The sequence below is a fragment of the Carassius gibelio genome, chromosome B21, assembly GCF_023724105.1.
Source record: "Carassius gibelio isolate Cgi1373 ecotype wild population from Czech Republic chromosome B21, carGib1.2-hapl.c, whole genome shotgun sequence".
Taxonomy (NCBI): domain Eukaryota; kingdom Metazoa; phylum Chordata; class Actinopteri; order Cypriniformes; family Cyprinidae; genus Carassius; species Carassius gibelio.
In genome coordinates this window covers 26,248,564-26,256,553 of record NC_068416.1, presented here as the reverse complement: position 1 = coordinate 26,256,553, position 7,990 = coordinate 26,248,564, and the positions used below count along the sequence as shown (strand labels likewise).

The 7,990-nt window shown below is 35.0% G+C and overlaps 1 long non-coding RNA gene and 1 other non-coding gene across 3 annotated transcripts; both read left to right on the top strand.

The window, feature by feature from the left end:
* The first annotated feature begins 208 nt into the window (after positions 1-208).
* Positions 209-5,618, top strand: LOC127985486 (uncharacterized). 2 transcript variants are annotated; one of them, XR_008160667.1, is made up of 4 exons: positions 209-2,995; positions 3,259-3,552; positions 4,118-4,185; positions 4,341-5,618. It is a non-coding gene; the product is annotated as an uncharacterized LOC127985486 (long non-coding RNA). The 2 variants fall into 2 exon arrangements; XR_008160666.1 differs by having other exon boundaries at positions 266-3,552.
* Positions 5,619-7,884: 2,266 nt separating this feature from the next.
* Positions 7,885-7,957, top strand: trnav-cac (transfer RNA valine (anticodon CAC)). Its single transcript has one exon. It is a non-coding gene; the product is annotated as a tRNA-Val (tRNA).
* Positions 7,958-7,990: the final 33 nt, after the last annotated feature.

Genomic DNA, 7,990 nt, shown 5'->3' with positions numbered 1-7,990 from the left:
ACATTTTATTTTATTATTATTTATTTATAAAAAAAATATATATATTTATAATTAATTTTATTGATTGATTAAATGTATTTATTAATTCATGGTATTTTTAAATATTTTATTATACATTATTTTATATTGATTTTAACAAGGTTTGTTTATTTTGTTTTCAAATAATCTATTATTACTGTATAATAGCAGATGTATAAAGTATAATTTGTTTATAATTAAAAATGTGTATTACTCAAAAATAATTTCATACTATAAATATTTTTTAAATCACACATTTTTAAAACAAAGCATTTATTTATTTATTTTAAATATTTTATATATAATTGTATTTTTATCATACATAATGTTTTAAACATAAAACAAATGACAGCCTTGTAACCATCTTAACACAGACAAATATTATCACATAAACACAACATTTAAGCAGCACACCTCCACTTTACATTTGCTTTGTACCTCCTGCATTCATCTGTTATTTCAATTCTCAAATAACGGCTATGATGGCTTTTGTTCTACCGGCTTATATTATAGAAGCACTTGAGCTTTCCAATCTATAAAGACTGCATCTGTTAACTTTAATGTAGAATCTAGAAAAAAAATCTGATCATGATTGAACCTGAAAAAGTCAAATAAATGAACAAACTTTTTTTTTAAGGTTTGGGTTCATAAACATTAGATCACTTACACCCAAATCAGTGATTGTAAATGCAATGATCACAGATAATAGTTTTGATATAGTCTGCTTGACTAAAACTTGGCTAAAGCTAAATGATTATTTTAGTCTAAATGAGTCGACACCAAACTACTGTTATAAGCATGAGCCCCGTCTGGTCGTGGGGGAAGTGTTGCAACAATATATAGTGATATTCTCAATGTTACCCAGAAAACAGGATACAGGTTTAAACACATTCAGAATACTTCTGCTTAGTGTTACACTGTCAGATATGCAAAAGAAATCTATTGTATCTCTTGCTCTGGCTACTGTGTACTGTGCATTCACATGATAATTATAGAAATGATGCATTAGGACTTGCGTTTACTGACCTAATAAACTCTTTTGGAGTCAAGCAAAATGTCACTGGGCCCACTCATCGTTTTTATCATACACTAGATTTAATTATATTGCATGGAATTGATCTTATTGATATAAATATTGTACCTCCAAGTGATGACGTTACTGACCATTTCCTTGTATCGTGCATGTTGCATATTACTGATATTAACTATATGTCGCAGCGTTACCGTCTTTACAACTATAGGACAGGAAGAGCTAAATAAACTTATCACTGCATCTAAACCAGTAACATGTTTATTACAACCCGTACCCACTAATTTAATGAAAGAGTTGTTACCCATAGCGGAAGAACTGCTTGTCAATATTATTAACTCGTCATTAACTTTAGATCATGTCCCAAAACCATTCAAGCTGGCGGTTATTAAGCCTCTTATTAAGAAACCACAATTAGATCCTAGTGAACTGGCAAATTTTAGGCCCATTTAAAATCGTTCCATTTATGTCTAAAATTTTAGAAAAAGTTGTTTCTGCTCAGTTGAGCTCCTTCCTGCAAAAACTGTATGAAGATTTTCAGACAGGTTTCAGGCCCCACCACATCACAGAAACTGCACTTGTTAAAATTACAAATGACTTTACTTGGTCTTAGTGCTGCGTTCGACACCATAGATCATGACATACTCATAGATCGATTACAAAACTATACAGGTATTCAAGGGCAGGCTCTAAGATGGTTTAGATCCTACCTGTCCGATCGCTACCATTTTGTTTATTTGAATGGGGAGTCCTCTCATTTATCACCAGTAAAATATAGAGTGCCACAAGGATTTGTCCCAGGTCCTCTGCTATTTTCAATATACACGTTGCCCCTTGGTAATATTATTAGAAAATATTGGATTAGTTTCCACGGTTATGCTGATGATACTCAACTATATATCTCAACGAGATCAGATGAAACTTCTAAATTATCTAAGCTTACAATGTGTTAAAAATGTAAAAGATTGGATGACAAATAATTTTCTTTTATTTAATTCACATAAAATAGAGATATTAATTATTGGACCAAAAACAGTACACAGAATCTCATAGATTACAATTTGCAACTAGACGGATGTACTGTTACTTCCTCTACAGTCAGAAATATTGGTGTTATATTAGACAGGAAATTGTCTTTAGAAAACCATGTTTCCCATGTTACAAAAACTGCATTCTTCCATCTTAGAAACATTGCCAAGCTACGAAACATGTTATCTGTTTCTGATGCAGAAAAGCTAGTTCATGCATTCATGACCTCTAGCCTAGACTATTGTAATGCACTTCTAGGTGGTTGTCCTGCTTCTTCAATAAACAAGCTACAGGTAGTGCAAAATACAGCAGCTAGAGTCCTTACCAGGTCAAGAAAATATGATCATATTACCCCAATTTTGCAGTCTCTGCACTGGATACCTATTAAGTATCAGTTACAAATAATTATTACTTACCTGTAAGGCCCTACATGGTTTACCTCCTGCGTACCTAACTAGCCTTCTACCACGGTACAATCCATCACGCTCCCTAAGGTCACAAAACGCTGGATTTTTGGTAGTTCCTATGATAGAAAAGTTCACTAAAGGAGGTTTTTCACATTTGGCTCCCAAACTCTGGAATAGCCTTCCTGATAATGTTTAAATCTAGATTAAAAACACATCTCTTTGGCTTCAAATAATGCATCTCATAATCTTGGTCTGCAGTTGTATCTGATCAAATGTGCATTATTATTCTTTAACTTGGTTTAAACTAATTACTTTGACTTGTTTGGAACATCGGCTTTGCTAATTATGTCTCTATTTGTTTCTCTGTTAATCCCGTGGTGACGGTGATCTACACAAGCTCCAGTCTAGATCCAGAACACCTGAGAGGAGTTGATGCCAAACACTCAGAAGAGGACCTCAGCTGACACTAACCCTGAAACAACATACAGAACTACCACCTTCTACTATAAGTGTGATTGCATCATACAATAATTGCTGTTAATAGTGTTCATTGTCTGTTTGATTATGTCTTATTTTTCTGTACATTTCTGCCATATGCACATAAACTAACTTTATATGCTTCTCCTAAGTATTGCTTGCACTCCTTCCAAACTGGTCTTTATGCTGTTCCACAAACACATTTGTGAGCTGTAGGGGATAAGGCATTTTCATGCACAGAATTTATGCACTTGTAAAGTCTAAATCTTAACACACAACTCCAACTTCTTTATTAAGTTTGCAGATGATACAACTGTGGTGGGTCTCATTAACAATCTCTCTCTGAACGTGGAGAAGACGAAGGAGATTGTTGTTGACTTCAGTAGAGCGCACACTCAGCACGTTCCTCTGACCATCAACAGTGCGACTGTGGAGAGAGTGAGCCGCACCAAGATTCTGGGTGTGCACATCACATCACAGAGGACCTCTGGCTGAGAAGACGAAACTCCGTGGTGGTGAGGAATCCAGATGATGGCAGGGAGGAGGCAGCAGGAGAGGATGGCACAAAAACTGCAGGGAATAGAGCCGAAGGTAAGTGCCCGTGACTGTGACAAGAGTGGATGAGGTTCTGGGGAAAACACAGACATCACAAACACAAGACGTGAGACAAGCCAATATATAGTGGATGAGTAATGACTGACAGCTGTTGCTGATGACAATTAACGGAGACACCCACAAGCTAATCAGTGCAGACGCGAAACACACAGATTTCACCACAAAGTGCAGACACCCCGAGATCACGGTTTACCAACTGTGACAGTATGTACTCTACATGTGGAAGAATTTACAATAAAGCAGACTTGACTTGACTAAAACCATACTTTTTAGGTTAGTGTTTACTTAATTGTTCTAACTGTTTTTGCTTTGTATGTTCCTGTGTAAAGTACCTTGAGAACCCACTTTTAAAAGCACTGTTTAAAGTGTATTATCATTATAAAATATAATTAATTAAAAATATAATTTTATTAAATTTATTAAATTTATTCAATTGTGGTGGATTTTTTTTTGACAGTTTTCTTGGCTGTGCCATGCAAGACATCCACAAAAACATGTTAAAAAGATTTTTGCTTTTTTTCTGTTTCTCTTTTCTTTGTAGCACTTGGATGCACATTTGTCTTGTGTTATTTGGATCTGATTGGTCTGTGACACTGATAATCAGCATACGTAAGTAACACTCGTGTGTGAATGACTGTGTTCTTGAGTAAGGGACCATGTGGCTGATTTGTTATCATTATGTTGTGAAACAGTAGAGGGTGTTGAATATTTTCTATCATGAGTTGATGCAGGAAGTGTTCTCTCTGATCTCTCTATCCCCACAGGGATCTTCCCTTCCAGCCCTTCCCTGCTTCAGATCAGTGTCCTTATGACCACAATGTCCCCAACTGATGATGTCACAATGGGCCGAAGCCCACAGAGCATACATTGTTTCTTCGGTTTCTGGTACATTTTATGCGGGTTTGAGGTTGATGCAATGTTTTGGACCTTTGAGCTGATTTCATAGATAATAGTTTCCTTTCGCTCTTTAACTCTGTTGTACCTGCTGTTTCAGAAGCGTCTTGTTTTCAGAGAGCGTGTTTGACTTTCACTGTCTAAGCGTGTTTCACTAACATAGTAGAGATGAGTAATGAGGGACAGAGGGAGGTTTTGGACGCTTGTGAGTGGAAACTAGAAGACTGTTCAGAAAAGCATATTTCTGTAAGATCATGTGACACTGAAGACTGGAGTAATGATGCTGGAGATTCAGCTTTGATCACAGAAATAAAATACATTTTACTATTTATTCACATAGCAAACAGTTAATTGTAATAATATTTCACAAAGTTAACATTTTTTTTTTTTTATCAAATAAATGCAGCCTTGGTGAGCAGAAGAGACTTCCACAAACATTAAGAAATCAGCTCAAATTGAGCTTACATTTACAGCATGATGAATGAACTGAAAGTAAAATTGTATCCTTTTAGACTTTTGAATTAGTTTACTGGTCCAGAAGAAAAAAATAAATTAAAACAGAATTTCATTTTAAAAAATGTTTTGCATTTTTAATCCAATGTTTAAAAATGTATTTTTTTTTTTTTTTTTTGCTGTCAAATCAAATAATGAGTCACAATCACGATTGCTATCCATCATCTTATTGGAAACGCAAGGTAAAGTGCATTGTATTCTGGGATATATTAATCAAGCAGCATACTTTTGTATACAGTACTTTTGTGGAAGTTCTGTGCTTACAAATTTGCATACTGTGCACAGCATGCATATAATATATTGCAACACTAAAACAGACATAGCCACTAGTTTGATTTCATGCATCTCAGCTGGACTTAAAACCTGTGTGCAGAAGTGGAGGTCTGTCAGCTGGGAGAGCTGTGGTACAAACACTGGGATGCTCTGTGTGGTCCAAGAACAGGTGGAGACCACAGAAACAACTCCACCTGAACCCTGCAAAAGATTTCACTTCTAAACTTTGAATGTGACTGCATTTGCTTTACTTTTGAGATTTAGTCTTATGTCAAAACACATGTCCCTGATTCAACATCCATGCATTTTGTTTGTGTATACGTTTGTGTTTCTTTGGTTCCAGAAATAAAAATAAACCAGATTTCAAAACTCTGTGAAATGGTTTCCTACATGCATCATGGCACAAAACACCACCCTGCATCTTATTTGAATGGAATCCAATGTGTTTCTTACTGATTTTGAGCTGCCAATTCTAAAAATAGTGTCTGTTTTGCTATTTGTAAGATGAGGACGTTTGTATTCTCTCTTAATCAGCAGAAAAAGAGCACAAACATGATTCCTGTCCTCATCTGGGCAAATTATTATTTCTATTCTCAGCCCATTTTCTAATGCATGGCTGATTTTCACTTTCACTCATTTTTTTCCCACTCAGAATTTAAGTTAAATTATGCATTTTTAATACTTTTTGTCATTATAACCAACATTTTTAACATTTGACTTTTATTTTGGTAAGTCCATTAAAGTAAGATCAGTTAAAAAAAAAATCTTATTTATTTTTTAAACAAAAATGTAATCTCTCTCTCTCTCTTTTATTAATTATTTTGATCTCATCATCATCCCCAGCTAAAAAATATCTCTCAAAGTTATGAACAAACGTTCTTTGAGTAACATTCTGTCCTTTGGTCTCTAAGAATGTTCTCAAAACATTAAAAGAAAAATATTATTTATAGGAAATACATAGTTCTGGCATGAAACTCTAAATGGCGCAGTCCGGTCTAACTCAATCTGACCTAATGACATCATTACCATATGGCACAGCTGATTGGTTCTCTCCTATATAGCGAGCCAATTAGCTCGCTGCTCAGCATTGAAATATATTACTTTAGGGCGTAGCAGTTGCAGTTTCCCACCAAAGCTCCATCTGTATAGATCTGCTTTGAGGTGATTCATGTATGCTATATGGGGGCATGAGAAATATTTCTTACACACTCATAGCAGCATGTTGTGGATGTGGCAGAAGCAAGTCTGGGTACTTGTCCTGCTGAAAAAATGAATTAACCCAAAAACATTAACATTGTCATGCACATGACCATGCCAATCCTCATTGACAGAATTTTTTTTTTTTTTTATGGAAACATTTTAGTTAAATGTTCAACTAACATTTTTTTTTACATTTTTTTTTTTTTATAGTGTTCCTGTAGCTCAATTGGTAGAGCATTTCGTTTTCAATCGCAAGATTGGGGGTTCGATTCCAGGAACACATGATAGGTAAATATTGATAGCCTGAATGCACTTTAAGTCGCTTTGGATAAAAGCGAAAGACTGCTTAAAGCATAATTTTAAATTTAATTTTACATTTTTAAATGTTACTATTCTTTTTAGAACGTTCCGAGAACATTCGAAAGCATTACCATATGTTTAGAAAACGATTAAATAGAACGTTTGCATAAATAAAAAAGTACTGCTTGACGTGTTTTGTTAGTTTGGATCAAATTATCTATTAGGCCTTTTTGCAAATCAGCTGAACAAATTTATTTTAATCATCGCAAACATCATATTTATTACAACTTTACATGCAACGTTTGTTGAGGACTCAGCAAGCTTCCAGATGGCCCAGAGTTTGAGGTAAAGCCCAGCCTGCCTTTGAGTTTTTCTGGTATGAATCAAAATAGAAAGCCAGAAAGAGGAGGAGAACATCTTTTTGAGCACTGGAGAAAGACTGCGGCCGCAGTATATTAGAAACGCGGTCTGTCTCCGAGGCAGAGAGCAGCACATGAAAGCGATGCGGTTTCTATGAGACCCAAACTCTACGTCTGAACCACAGACTGTATAAAAACAGGTCTGAACGCAGATGCGCTGCTTTGTTTTGCGGGCAAAAACAAAGCTCCTCACTAGAAACACTTATAATTATATTATACTGTAAATAAAAAGCTCTGGAAGGATACGACGGATTTCATCTAAAGGGGAAAAGTAGTAAAAAAAAAAGTGGCACTATATTTTTGTCTTCAACACTACATGTCACTTCAGACCGTTTTTTTTTTACTGAAAAAAATTTTTTTTTTGCTTCGTTTTCTCAAATGAATGACAATGAATAAAAAAAAATATGAATGAAGCGTCCAAATAATTGTTGATCTTGAGCGACACCTTGTGGACATTTGTTACAAACGTGAATTTCACTATTGACTATTCTTTTCAATTAACAGAACTTATACTGTATAAATACAATAATAAAAAAAACTATAAATATTACTTTTACTATTATTTAAAAACGAATACATAAAACAATTCCATCCTTGTCAGACACGCCAATAAATAACTTTATTCAATGACATAGAATCGCCACTTGATGGCGCCATATCCCAACAAATGTGTAAAAAATTTCTGCAGCCCATATAAATGGTCATTAATGTTTCCGTAGTGTAGTGGTTATCACGTTCGCCTCACACGCGAAAGGTCCCCGGTTCGAAACCGGGCGGAAACAAAGACTAATATGTTTCTGTCCGTTTTCCTCACT